The 14,765-nt window shown below is 40.2% G+C and overlaps 1 pseudogene; it reads left to right on the forward strand.

The window, feature by feature from the left end:
* Positions 1–513: 513 nt before the first annotated feature.
* LOC129656449 (replication protein A 32 kDa subunit-like) overlaps positions 514–14,765 on the forward strand; it is an 82,328-nt pseudogene continuing 68,076 nt past the window's right edge.

Consider the following 14,765-nt stretch of genomic DNA (forward strand, 5'->3'; position numbering starts at 1 on the left):
CTGTGATGGCTCCCACTTCTTCAAACGCCCTGGACTATCCCCACTGAAGTTCAAGGCCCAGGAGACCTGCATGGTGGCACGCTGTACCTGCAAGGCAACCCAGAATCCCCCATACTGCGATGGTACCCACAAGAGTGAACAGGTGCAGAAGGCAGAACTGGGCTCTCCACTCTGGGAGTGGCTCACCCTAGGGATCACAGCACCCATAGCTGGTTTGTGAAGGGCTTGCTCTGGTAACCCAAGGTCTCCAATCTGGGGCAGCTGGGAACAGGCTATGGCTTTGATGCCTGCTGGTGAAGATGATATTAAATAGACTTGCTAGCCCAAGATTAAACAAACAAACAAACAGTGATCTTATTCAAATCCTAAAAGTCAGATAATAATATTTTTTGTCCTCACTTTCACTTTTTTTTCCTCCTTGTTTTTAGCCAGACTTTTCTCATCTGAACTGAGGGTGGAGAATATCGGAATTGTCTTGTGGGTTCTAAGAGACAGTTCCTTGAAGACTAGGGAATGGCAGTATTCACTGAAGTATTAAATAATATCATAGACATTAAGGAGATGGAAGAGGTAGGTCAACAAGCCTGGATACTTCAGGCTTCTGATCCTCTATGAACTTTTGGTCTTCATGACAGTCTCTCATCTCATGCATGTACCTGGACAGATGCTGCCCTAGAAGTTCCAGCAAATTAATCTGGCACTTCACTTGACAGAATTTTTCTTCACTCACCACTACCTGATCATAGCTCATTCTTCTGGGAGCCCATGCTTTCAATGTTTTCTTTCACCACTCTGTAGAATGTGTGATTATCATGTAAGCAACACCTGAACGGCTCATTAAAGCCAATATTATTAGCTTTAGACAATCCCATGAAGTCTACATCAGTTTTCACCTTTTCTTGTCCTGTCTTTGCGCTGAGTAGGACTATATCAGGACAAAGGTGCCTCAGTTCCTGAACAAACAGGAAGTATAATTTTTTTAATAGCAAAAAGCATAGAGGTAGATATAGCAATGAATTTGGTAGAGTTTTAATAAGCTACATTGATTAGGAGAATTGAGATCCTAACAACTCTAGAGAAGGAAATTTATAATTAACAGGTCTTTTATTACAGCTTTTAAAACTCAAATTTCTCAATATTGATTTAAAGCCTTTTAAGTACTAATTATATATTTTCTCTGTTACTGGATACAAAATAATTTATGTGAAATGCAACAACAGATGCATGTAGTTATGTGTAGGCACCTGAAATGTATTATTTCAAGGAGTAAAAAAGGAAAATCTCAGCTTAGCATTTGCTGGTGATAGCTTTGTTAATTCAGAGCTATGGTTGAACAAGACAATGTCCACGTGTATATAATGAAAATCATAAGCTTATCTACTTGATACCTTCGAGAGTTTTTGGTGGTTCATAATTAGGAGACCTCCTCAGTGCTTGATTCACTCCTGTGCATTAAATAAACCACTTACTGAAATACATTATCACATTCTGAACATGAAGTACTTTAGTATGAATAAATGATATGCTGGAGTCCTGCAAGGGTCATTACTGGAATATCTCATTTCTGTTGTTGTTGTTTTCTGACTCATTACTTTTACATTTTCTTCCTCAGCCCCCTACAAAGTCTCCTGCGAGTGGTTTCTGAGAGTTCTGAGGGGACATCCTAGACATGCTCAGTGAGCTCAGTGTTTGTGCTGCTCTGACAGGTGCTGCTCTTACTTTGTGCTGCCATAGATTCTCCAAATTTCACAGCATCTGGGAGGACTCAGAGGGTATCCTCCTGCTTCCCCTGCACCACTGCGCTGGTGAGCCCCGCCCCTGCATCTCTATAAGAGAATGCAGATGTGGTAGCCTTTCTAAAAGCCTCTGCTTCCTCTGTCAGAGTTCCCAGGCCTGTAGCATTCAGAAATTCTCTCCTGATAACACGAAGCTGTGAGATTTTATGCTAATTTTCAGAAAATTAGAATGAACCTATATCTCTGACTAATCATGTGGATGAAGAAGGTGTCACAGTGCTGCTTGGGTGTCAAGGTGTCACAGAGTCCACTGAAAGGTATGTCCAGTCTTTTCTTCTCCTCTGCGATGCAGTCATAGAACTAGAAAGCTGTAGACAAAGACAAGTGAAAGTCATCATCTTTTACTAAGGGCTAATACCCTAGACTTTCTTATTAGGTCAAATTCATTTTATTTAGCTCATTTTCTTAAAATGAATTGCCTCCCATGTGAATCTTTAGATTTCTACAAAATAGAATTTTGTTTGGTCAGTCCCTTTAGTCCCTCACATGCGCTCAAAATTACCTATGACTCAACAGTGGATTGGAGAAGGAAATGGCAACCCACTGCCTGGAGAATGTTCTTGCCTGGAGAATCCCAGGGATGTGGGGTCGCGCAGAGTCAGACACGACTGAAGCAACTTAGCAGCAGTAGCAGCAACAGTGGATGCGACCGCCCTAGTGGCTAAGCAGTGAAGAATCTGCCTGCAATGCAGGAGCCACAGGAGACACTGGCTCAATCCCTGGGTCAGGAAGATCCCCTGGAGAAGGACATGGCAACCCACTCCAGTATTCTTTCCTGGAGAATCCCATAAGCAGAGGAGCCTGGCAGGCTACATCCATAGGGTCACAATGAGTTGAACAAGACTGAAGTGTCTTAGCATGCAGGCAACAGTGGAAGATTTAGAACTGTAGCTTAAATTATCAAGTTTATATATTCTTATTTTTATCTATAGTTTACTTGAGTAGCAGTAACTGATTCACTCATAAAAATAGATTTTCAAATCCACATTTCAAATTCATTAAGATTATCTTCAACAACAACAACAAAAAAAAACCCTGAAAACTCCACTCAATACAATACATATTTCAATTCAATTCAGAGTAAATTAATATAATCTTGATTTGACTGACTCTCCGTAGGTTTATTTGAGAAGCATTTCTTTTTTGATCAAACTCCAATCCCTTCAACAATGCAAACAAATGCATTGTTAATTCCCTTTTCAATAATTTTGTTTTATGGATTATGGTCTATTTCTTCTCTGCCAGATCATTCCCTTCCAAATAAATATACACCTAGCCAAACTGCTCACTTTTTAAGCCAACAAGAGAAAAAGTCATCCTCAACCCTATGGATTACTAAAGCCTACACTGTCCATCCTTCCTTTGCAAACTAAACTTCAAAATATTTCTGAATTGTTATTTATATGTCCTTATTTTTCAACTCCTCTCAATCTAGTTTCTGTCTCTGAAACTTCAAGTTGACTTCACAAGGAAAAAGCAACCAGAGTAAAAAAATCAAACCTCTTTTTTCCTTTCTTCAGTCGCTTGTTCAACCTATTGTCTGGACCTAGTGGAAAACCAGAGGACAAGAGTATTGATGCAGTCAGCCTCCAAGTGCAAATAAAATTTTCCAACCGAAGTGTTCTTGCTAGTAGCGTACCCATTTCCTTGGAATATCTCCAAACTCATAATCCTGACAGAAATGATGGATTTAGATGGCTGTAGTTGTAACACATATTTCTGTTCTCATGACCACAGTTAGTCAGTTAAGACTGGAACATATAATTGCCTGAAAAGAACTGATCATATTCTGTTTCCAGAAAATTTGCATCAAGGACACACAGTGCCAGACAGTTAGATGCTTCACAAGTAAGATCTTTAGAATATGGGCAGGAGCCAGCCACATGGTGAAACAGGGTCTGAAAAAGCTCCTCTCAAAAAGGATTTTGAGAGGAGCAAAATCCTCCTCTCAGCCAGAGGAGATAGGAGCAGCAATGCCCAAGGAAAATGAGTTAAAATCCATTAGCCTCCAGACTCAGAATAGCTACCTGATAACTTCTCACTTCCAAATAAGCTCAGTTTTAATTTCTGTAGAATTTCTATCTTAAAAAAAATACACTTTTTTAATTTGAGCAAGCGTGTGTAGCTTTCTCCTCTTTCCAAATGATGCCCAATTACAGTCACTGTTTTTAAAATGTGAGTTTTGTCGTGTTTATCCCTATAAACTCCATAGACTACTAATCACATTTTGAATGTGTATGAATCAACAACTGCTAGAAAGGTTTTTGATTATCAGCTGATATCAATTTAAGAAAATGACAGTGGCATCTACTTTTGAGTATTTAGCACCTTATCTAGGTATTTTATTCCTATTTCTTAAGTCTTATGTTTCATTTTGATCATGAAATTATTGGGAAAAGAGACTAGGTGAAACGAGTCTTTTGAGTATTTCTGAGATATTTGGAGACTAACTGAAGTTAAAATACCATAAATTTCTCATATATTTACCCATGGAAAAAACATTTTCATTTTGGGATTCACTGTGGTATACCTATCTAGTAGCAGAGAGACTTTGAGGACTTTGAGTTTTCTGTCTGCTGTTTACATAATGTAGGATTTAAAATCAGTTTCCGGAATACAACCATATATGAAAAGCTCCAGTTCAGTTGAATTCAGGTGCTCAGTCCTGTCTGACTCTTTGTGACCCCATATCAGTCTTCCCTGTCCATCATCAACTCCTGGTGTTTACACAAACTCAAGTCCATTCAGTCGGTGATGCCATCCAACCATCTCATCATCTGTGGTCCCCTTCCCCTTCTGTCTTCAATCTTTCACAGCATCAGGGTTTTTTCCAATAAGTCAGTTCTTCACATGAGGTGGCCAGGGTATTGGAGTTTCAGCTTCAGCATCAGACCTTCCAATGAATATTCAGGACTGATTGCCTTTAGGATGGACTGGTTGGATCTCCTAGCAGTCTAAGGGACTCTAAAGAGTCTTCTCCAACACCACAGTTCAAAAGCATCCATTCTTCAGTGCTCAGCTTTCTTTAGAGTCCAACTCTCACATCCATACATGACTAATGGAAAACCCACAGCTTTTACTAGATGGACCTTAGTTGGCAAAGTAATGTCTCTACTTTTTAATAAACTGTCTAGGTTGGTCATAACTTTCCCTCCAAGGAGTAAGTGTCTTTTAATTTCATGGCTGCATTCACCATATGCAGTGATTTTGGAGCCCCCAAAAATAAAGTCTGATACTGTTTTCACTGTTTCCTCTGTTTCCCCATCTATTTGTCATGAAGTGATGGGACTGGATGCCATGATCTTAGTATTCTGAATGTTGAGCTTTAAGCCAACTTTTTTACTCTCCTCTTTCACTTTCATCAAGAGGCTCTTTAGTTCTTCTTCACGTTCTGCCATAAAGATCGTATCATCTGCATATCTGAGGTTATTGATATTTCTCCCGGCAATCTTGATTCTAGCTTGTGCTTCATCCAGCCCAGCGTTTCTCATGATGTACTCTGCATATAAGTTAAATAAGCAGGGTGACAATATAGAGCCCTGATGTACTCCTTTCCCGATTTGGAACCAGTCCCCTGTTCCATGTCCAGTTCTAACAGTGACTTCTTGACCTGCATACAGATTTCACATAAGGCAGGTCAGATGGTCTGGTATTCCCATATCTTGAATAACTTTCTACAGTTTCTTGTGATCCACACAGTCAAAGGCTTTGACATAGTCAACAAAGCAGAAATAGATGTTTTTTTTCTGAAACTCTCTTGCTTTTTCGATGATCCAATGGATGTTGGCAATTTGATCTCTGATTCCTCTGCCTATTCTAAAACCAGCTTGAACATCTGGAAGTTTACAGTTCACGTACTGTTGAAGCAAGGCTTGGAGAATTTTGAGCATTACTTTACAAGCCTGTGAGATGAGTGCAATTGTGCAATAGTTTGAGCATTCTTTGGCATTGCCTTTCTTTGGGATTGCAATGAAAAATGATCTTTTCCAGTCCTGTGGCCACTGCTGAGTTTTCCAAATTTGCTGGCGTACTGAATGCAGCACTTTCACAGCATCATCTCTTAGGATGAAATAGCTCAGCTGGAATCACATCACCTCCACTAGCTTTGTTCATAGTGATGCTTCCTAAGGCCCACTTGAATTCACACTCCAGGATGGCTAGATGACTGATCATACCATCATGGTTGTCTGGGTCATTAACATCTTTTTTTATAGTTCTTCTGTGTATTCTTGCCACCTCTTCTTAATATCTTCTGCTTTGGTTAGGTCCATACTGTTTCTGTCCTTTATTGTGCCCATTTTTGCATTCCCTTGGTTTCTCTAATTTTCTGAAAGAGATCTCCAGTCTTTCCCATTCTATTGTTTTCCTCTATTTCTTTGCATTGATCACTGAGGAAGGCTTTCTTCTCTCTCCTTGCTATTCTTTGGAACTCTGCATTCATATAGTTATATCTTTCCCTTTCTCCTTTGCCTTTAGCTTCTCTTCTTTTCAAAACTGTCTGTAAGGCCTCCTCAGACAACCATTTTGCTTTTCTGCTTGGGGAGTGGTCTTGTGGTCCACTTTGGACCACAAGCAGTAGCCACTTCTTTTTCTTGGGGATGGTCTTGATCACTGCCTCCTGTACAATGTCAGGAACCTCCATCCATAGTTCTTCAGGCACTCTGTCTATCAGATCTAATCCTTTGAATCTATTTCTCACTTCCACTGTATAATCATAAGGTAATTGATATAGGTCATACTTGAATGGTCTAGTGGTTTACCCTACTTTCTTCAATTGAGGTCCGAATTTGGCAATATGACTGTGGTTCATGATCTGAGCCACAGTCAGCTTCTGGTCTTGTTTTTTCTGACTGTATAGAGCTTCTCCATCTTTGGCTGCAAAGAATATAATCAATCTGATTTTGGTATTGACCATCTGGTGATGTCCATGTGTAGAGTCTTCTCTTGTGTTGTTGGAAGAGGGTGTTTGCTATGACCAGTGCATTCTCTTGGCAAAACTTTGTTAGCCTTTGCCCTGTTTCACTCTGTACTCTAAGGCCAAATTTGCCTGTTACTCTAGGTATTTCTTGACTTCCTACTTTGGCATTCCAGTCCCCTATAAAGAAAAGGACATCTCTTTTGGTTGTTAGTTCTAGAAGGTCTTGTAAGTCTTCATATTACCATTCAACTTCAGCTTCTTCAGTATTATTGGTTGGTGCATAGACTTGGGTTACTGGGATATTAAATGGTTTGCCTTGGAAATGAACAGAGATCTTTCTGTCATTTTTGAGATTTCATCCAAGTACTGCATTTCAGCCTCTTTTTTTTGACTGTGATGGCTACTCCATTTCTTCCAAGGGATTCTTGCCCACAGTAGTAGATAAAATGGTCATCTGAGTTAAATTCACCCATTCCAGTCCATTTTAGTTCACTGATTACTAAAATGTCAATGTTCCCTCTCGCCATCTCCTGTTTAACCACTTTCAGTTTGTCTTGTTTCATGGATCTAACATTCCAGGTTCCTATGCAATATTGTTCTTACAGTATCCTACCTACTTCCAACACCAGTCACATCCACACCTGAGTGTTGTTTTTGCTTTGACTCTGTCTCTTCATTCTTTCTGGAGTTAGTTTTCCATTCATCTCCAGTAGCATATTGGTCACCTACTGACCTGGGGAGTTCATCTTTCAGTGTCCTATCTTTTTGCCTTTTCATATTGTTCATAGGGTTCTCAAGGAAAGAATACTGAAGTGGTTTGCCATTCCCTTCTCCAGTGGACCACATTCTGTCAGAACTCTTTACCATGACCCATCTGTCTTGGGTGGCCCTACATGGCATGGCTCATAGTTTCATTGAGTTAGACAAGGCTGTGGTTCATGTGATCAGATTGGTTAGTTTTCTGTGATTGTGGTTTTCACTCTGTCTCCCCTCTGATGGAGAAGGATAAGAGGCTTATGGATGCTTCCTGATGGGAGAGAATGACTGAGGGGGAAACTGTGTCTTGTTCTGATGAGAGGGGCCATGCTCAGTAAACCTTTAATCCAATTTTCTGTTGATGGTCAGGTCTATGTTCCCTCCCTGTTGTTTGACCTGATGCCAAACTATGGTGGAGGTAATGAAGATAATAGCGGCCTCCTTCAAAAGGTCCCATGCACATTCAGTGCCCCCAACCCTGTAGCAGGCCACCACCGACCCACGCCTCCTCTGGAGACTCCTGGACACCCACAGGCAAGTCTGGGTCAGTCTTTTGTGGGTTAACTGCTCCTTTCTCCTGGGTCCTGGTGTGCACAAGGTTCTGTTTGTGCCCTCCCAGAGTCTGTTTCCCCAGTCCTGTGTAAGTTCTGGTGGCTCTATGGTGGGTTAATGGCGACTTCCTCCAAGAGAGCTTATGCCATACCCAGGTCTACTGCACTGAGAGCCTCTGCTCCCACAGCAGTCTGCTGCTCACCCGTACCTCCTCAGGAGACACCCAAATACAGGTCTGTCTCAATCTCTGTGGGGTCTCTGGGTCCAGGTGTGCACAAGGTATATTTGAGCCCGCTAAGCATCTCTGGATGCTGGAGAGACTTTGAGGAGATATCCCATGTCCAAGAGCAAAGGAGAAGCCCCAGAGAGACTGTAGGAAGGTCAAAATTGCATTTAGAAACTACTATTTATGTAGTGCATTGCTGGGAGCCGGCATATTGCATATTGAGTGAGGATCTGTAATAGCTCAACTGGAATTCTATCACTGCCGGGAGCCAGCGTGAGGCACTCCGCCCATGACAAAGGTCATGAGGAAGGAGGCTCGGCATACGCAAAGGCGGGATCGAGCCTCAGGAGTCCCCCTGGAAATTCTCGAGCATCTACCCCCAAAACCAGAGTCTGCCTACTTTCTGCTTTGTGCTTTCACCTACACCTCTGACTTTACGGGGGGCTGTCCCCCACTACCTCTCTCTGAAAAGAGAGTTAGCTTACAGCTCCAGTTAATAATTCCTGGGTGTGACAGTGTTTCAACCTACAAACTCCTTTGGAAATCCTCTAGCCTGCCTGAATGGGTTTTTCCGGCCACATGTGATTGTTCAGAGCCTCCCAACTGTGAGAGGCAGGAGATGTTCTAAACTGCCTAAACACAGATTCCTTTGAGTAGTTAAAAGATTGATTAGAAATTGTATTGGTGAAGGGTTTTTCACTTGTTGGGCCAATGTTTGCTGCTAAGTCTCCATACTCCTTACCTACTGTGTCCTTGGCAGTGTATTGATTGATATAATGGGTGTATAGAAATGTAAAATGCAGCTTTGTCTAATGCTTTTTGGAAGGCTGGTGCCTGACTTTGGAATAATCACCTTTAGAGAAAAATAAGTTTCTTAAAATGTTAACAGGCCTCCGGGCAAGAAGATGATGTCAATCACCTGAACTTTTGCATATGATAAGTTTGAAAGCCTGGCTTCGATTAGGACCAGGAACTGCTGTCCTTGCATGACTCCACCCCTTCCCCCATTATCCTCTATGCATAACTTAAGGTATAAAAACTACTTTGGAAAATAAAGTGCGGGCCTTGCTCACCAACGCTTGGTCTCCCCATGTCACTCTCTCTCCCAAATTCCAGCTGAGTGTCCATCTGGAGCGCGGATGTCCTCTGCGACCATTTATTTGCCTGAGCTTCTAAGACCCACTCGAGAAGGTGTCTAAGGTGGGGCACCTTCCGCTATTCGAGAGGGCGCCTGCGGCCTCCGTGGTCAGAGCTAACCTGGTGTCACGGGTTATATTGATTTTCCGCGTAAACCAAGCCACTCAGCTTCTTTTCTCCACTGAATTTTCCTACTGAGCTATCCTTATTTCAGCCGCTTTTCTCCACTGAATTTCCTCACTGAGCTATCCTTATTCTATTAACTCTTTGTATCCTTAATTAAAGTGTAATTAAGCAGTTGTTTCCTGACCCTCGCCTAGCCGTCTCTCCTTCGAATACCCTGGATCAGCCGGGGCTGGTCCCCGGCAGTGCGTGTTGGTTGCTCAGTCATGTCGGGCCCTTTGCAACCCCATGGACTGTATTCCTCCATGCTCCTCTGTCCGTGGAATTCTCCAGGCAAGAATATTTAGTGGGTAACTATTCCCTTCTCTACAGGATCTTCCTGACCCAAGGATCAAACCCAAGTCTCTTGCATTGCAAGCAGTTTCTTTACCTTCTGAGCCACCAGGGAAGCCCACACCATAAATATTTATTCCTTCTCTTTAGCTATACAATGTAATATCTGCACAACCATTCTGGATGATCGTATCAGATCCATTAGAACAATTAAATGTTTTAAAATAGAGCCTCTAGAATGTAAGCTCCACAATGGCAGAAGTTTTTGTCTTTTTAGTTCACTATGTATCTACAGTACCACAACTGTGCTTGAGACAGAGTGGTGCTCAATAAACACTTATTGCATGAATAAAATAGTGCAACTAATGTCATTGCTGCTGCTGCTGCTAAGTCGCTTCAGTCGTGTCCGACTCTGTGAGACCCCATAGACGGCAGCCCATCAGGCTCCCCCATCCCTGGGATTCTCCAGGCAAGAACACTGGAGTGGGTTGCCATTTCCTTCTCCAATGCATGAAAGTGAAGTCGCTCAGTCGTGTCCGACTCTTAGAGACCCCATGGACTGCAGCCCACCAGGCTCCTCTGTCCATGGGATTTTCCAGGCAAGAGTACTGGAGTGGGGTGCCATTGCCTTCTCCAAACTAATGTCATTGGACTTGCCTGTATTATAACAGTTAATTAAAAAAAAAAAAAAAGAAGTCTGATGTCATTCCAGATTTACTTAATCACATATCAAGAATTGTACCTAATAATTAATTGATTATAAATATAACATTTTGGAGCAATCATTATTGATTCCCATCTTGTCACAGGACTAAAAGTATATGTTAAATTCAGGATGTATACAAGGAAAACTCCAATCTTCAACTCCTAAGCCCACTATCAAATAGAGGCTTTCTGATAAGTGTGTAGGAAAAAGCCTCACGTGAAAAAACATAAAAAGAATTAAAAACACAACATATAAAAAATATGTTGTTTAACGTATTTTTAAAAAGAATTTTTTTTATTTGTTTAAAAAATATATAAAGAATTAGGTAGCTCCTGCTAAAGTTCATACAAATGTTAATGTAGAAGAAAGGGAAGACAAACTAGTCAAGCCATTGAGTGTGTTGCTGAGTCTAATCATTTGCTTTAGGTAAAATTTTCTGCTTTCATTACAGTCATTAATACCTGACAGTGAATAATCTTATGTTGAAATTTTCTAATTAGATTAGGAGTTTTTTTGTTGTTGTTTGTTTGTTTGTTTTAATTTATTGCAAACCCTGACATTCTGTCAATATGGATGAATATAGTGATACTTATAATCAAGTCATGAGTGGAAGGTAAGCTAAGAAATTATTTTCCACAATAGTAGAAATGTGAATAAAGTTCATAAATCTGTTGATGGTTCTTTCCTCTACAGACATCAGCCCTCTAAAGTCAGGAGCATGCTGTAAATCATGTAATGCTTCCATTAATCATAATGGGAGTTAAATGTATGTCAAGAGAATGAATCCCCTTAGGTATTTAAAATGAGTTTCAGTTACTATACATCTGTTGATGTAGCTTGGTAAGGTATTTTCACACTTTCCAAGAATCACCCCTTTCGGCAAGATTAAATAAGCAAGCATCAGATGAGTATGCCTTGCCAAGCCTCTGAATTTCAAACACTCCTGAGGACTCCAGGAAGCATGTATAGCAGCATCTGTAAAATATGCACAGGAGGCTGGGAGGGTGATTCAGACTCCCTGCACCACAGGTAACTCAAAGACACCCAGCAAAGCATACGCTCTGCCAGCTACTTGCTATATCTCGACAAGATCTCTGCAGGTAAGGCAGAGTTCCTCACTCAGTGCAAAAATGGGAAATTTGTCTTCTTGCCAGGTTTATGTAGACTCTGAATTGAGCTGTCTGATTTTTGTTCTGTTTTGTTTTGTTACCAAGACATATTTAGATCCAGCAAATGCAAATAGCTTCCTAATTAGAGTATTGCTGCCTTTATAAGGGAAAGAAAGGGAAAATTATTGGTATGCAAGAAATGCCCCTAAAAAGATTAAAAAAGGAGAGTCAGAAGAAATCCAACAAAATTATTTACAATTCTTTGTATTCTTCATGATGTTCAGATTTCTCTACAACCAAATTGAGGATTAAAGGTTTATGATACATATGTAGGAATACTTTGGCACTGAAAATCTTTATTTTGATCTAACTGGAATTTTAGTCTGGTTGGATTCATGATACTTCCTGGTATAAGAATAATCAAAATGTTGGCTAAGATGAAAGAGACTTGGAGGGAATAATTTGGCAAGCATCATTAATATTAAAAATTGAAATAAGCTGGCACACTGGGGGATGGGAAGTGAAAGGGAAAGAAAGAAATAAATTACACAGTTTTTGTCAAAGTTCTATACAAAGAAAAACATAAGATGAAATTAAGAGGTCTAGCGGTCCAGTCCCATTTTTCCATGGATTAGTATGGAAAGTATAGATAAAAAGTAGGAATATATGGGCCTCAAGATGACACTTTGTTGTGACCCAGTCACATTTAATATCTATATGCATGCCATATAAAGGAAATACATAATAAGATTCATAATTTTGAAAATAACACTAAACTTCTAGACAGGTAGCAAAATATCAAGTTAATGACTATAAACTAGGGAGATTTTATGAGCCTGGATAAGTGGTTAGAAAAATGGCAGAGAAATTTGAAAGCTTTCAAGTGTAAGACAATATGAGTACCGAAGTATAATAAGAATGCATATGTAAGACGTCAGACCAGGAAAAGAGTTTAGGTGTCATTTCCCTGATGACACTAATCCAATATGCTAGGTGTTAAAAATATAATCCAAAAATATTTCATTACTGAAAATATGCACTGAAAGCAAACAGAAGAATATTGTTAGATATTAAAGTGTATCTAATGCAGCAGACACTATTCTAGACTCTAAAAAGCACCAGACAGGTCCCTGATTTCATGGAACTAGAGCCTAATGTAGGAGAAAGACTGTTAATAGTAAATATATTTCAGGAATGTCAAAGCATGCACCTGGAATTTTCTTCCTGCAAATATAAGCATAGCTCACTTTCTCAGCTTCTTCAAGATGGCTCAAATCCCATCTTCTCAAAGAGGCTTTTCCTGAAAATCTATTTTAAATTGCCATACTGTTCCTATTGTCCAACACCTTCAATCTGTCTTCTTACTATATATATATTTTTTTCTATATAACACTTATCACTACTGAGATAACATTGATTTTACTTATTTGTTTATTGGCTGTCTTCTCCAACCAGAATGAATGTTTTATGAAGCCAGGAATTTATGTCTACTTTATTTACTGCCATATCCCAATGTCTAGGAGAGTCCTAGGCACTATAAGTACTTAACAAGTATTGTTGAATTAATGAGTCATGTCACGTTTTAAAGAAACTAATTGGATGGAGATTGATGAGGCAGAGGACTGTGCTAAATAGTGTGGTCAAAAGATCATTTAAGCAGACGATGAGAAATTAGAAAGAGCCTGTTATGTAAAGATCTGGGAGGAGACAATTTCAAAAGCAACAGCAAGTTCAGAAACCAAAAGGCATGTGTGAAGTAAAAAGAAGTCCTTTTGAGGGGGGAGGGGGAGAAGGATGAGTTTTGAGTGGAAAAAAAGAGAAAATGAAAGAGATGGAACCATTAGATAGGCAAAAACCAAATTAAGTATTGCCTTATAGGCCATACTACAGTTTGAATCATATTTCAAATATAATTAGATACTGTGGAATTAAAAACATATCTTTGACTATTATATAGAATATTGTCAGGAAGAATATAGTTAAGAATAGCAGAAACAGAGGTAACCTCCAAGAGGTTTTACAGTGGTGCAAGTGTTAGTAATTTAAGGAAGTATGCATGTGTCCTAAGTCGCTCAGTTATGTCCAGGCTCTTTGCAACCCTATGGAGCTAAGCCCACCAGACTCTTGTGTCCATGGGATTCTTCAGGCAAGATCACTGGAGTGGGTTTCCCATGCCCTCCTCCAGGGGCTCTCCCCTAACCAGAGATCGAACCCACACCTCCTGAGACTCCTACATTGCAAATAGTAAGAAAGATCCTGGTGAAATCCCCATCCAACTGACAAGTTTGGTGACATCAGGTAAGTCCTTTAATCATTACTAACTTTGATTTTCTTATCAATAAAAATTGAAATAATAAACTGCATATCTTAAGGCTTAGATGATTATATGACAATTAAAGTCAAATATTTTTACTTTTAAAAGAGATTAAATCTGGCTATTTTGCATGGGATTAATTTTCTAGATGTAAAGGTATATGTACATTATTAGAAACACTTGATAAGATACCCACCAGATATAAATAAAAGATACAATATTTATTTCTTCCTGGAATATGTGATACAGAGTATTTAAAATTTAGACATATGTCTGTAAACCACCTGCAGATGGACAGAAATTACCTCAGAGAGACTCAGGAACCGGGCATACCGAGAGCATAAATTTGACATGCTGATTCTACCTCTTCCCCTAAGATCAGTTCAGTTCAGTTCAGTCACTCAGTCGTGTCCAACTCTTTGTGACCCCATGAATTGCAGCACGCCAAGCCTCCTTGTCCATCACCAACTCCCGGAGTTCACTCAGACTCATGTCCATTGAGTTGGTGATGCCATCAAGCCATCTCATCCTCTGTCGTCCCCTTCTCTTCCTACCCTCAATCTCTCCAAGAATCAGGGTCTTTTCTGATGAGTCAGCTCTTCACATGAGGTGGCCAAAGTATTGGAGTTTCAGCTTTAGCATCAGTCTTTCCAATGAACACCCAGGACTGATCCCCTTTAGGATGGACTGGTTGGATCTCCTACAGTCCAAGGGACTCTCAAGAGTCTTCTCCAACACCACAGTTCAAAAGCATCAATTCTTCGGCGCTCAGCTTTCTTCACAGGCCAACTCTCA

This window comes from Bubalus kerabau, chromosome 6 (genome assembly GCF_029407905.1).
Source record: "Bubalus kerabau isolate K-KA32 ecotype Philippines breed swamp buffalo chromosome 6, PCC_UOA_SB_1v2, whole genome shotgun sequence".
NCBI lineage: Eukaryota > Metazoa > Chordata > Mammalia > Artiodactyla > Bovidae > Bubalus > Bubalus kerabau.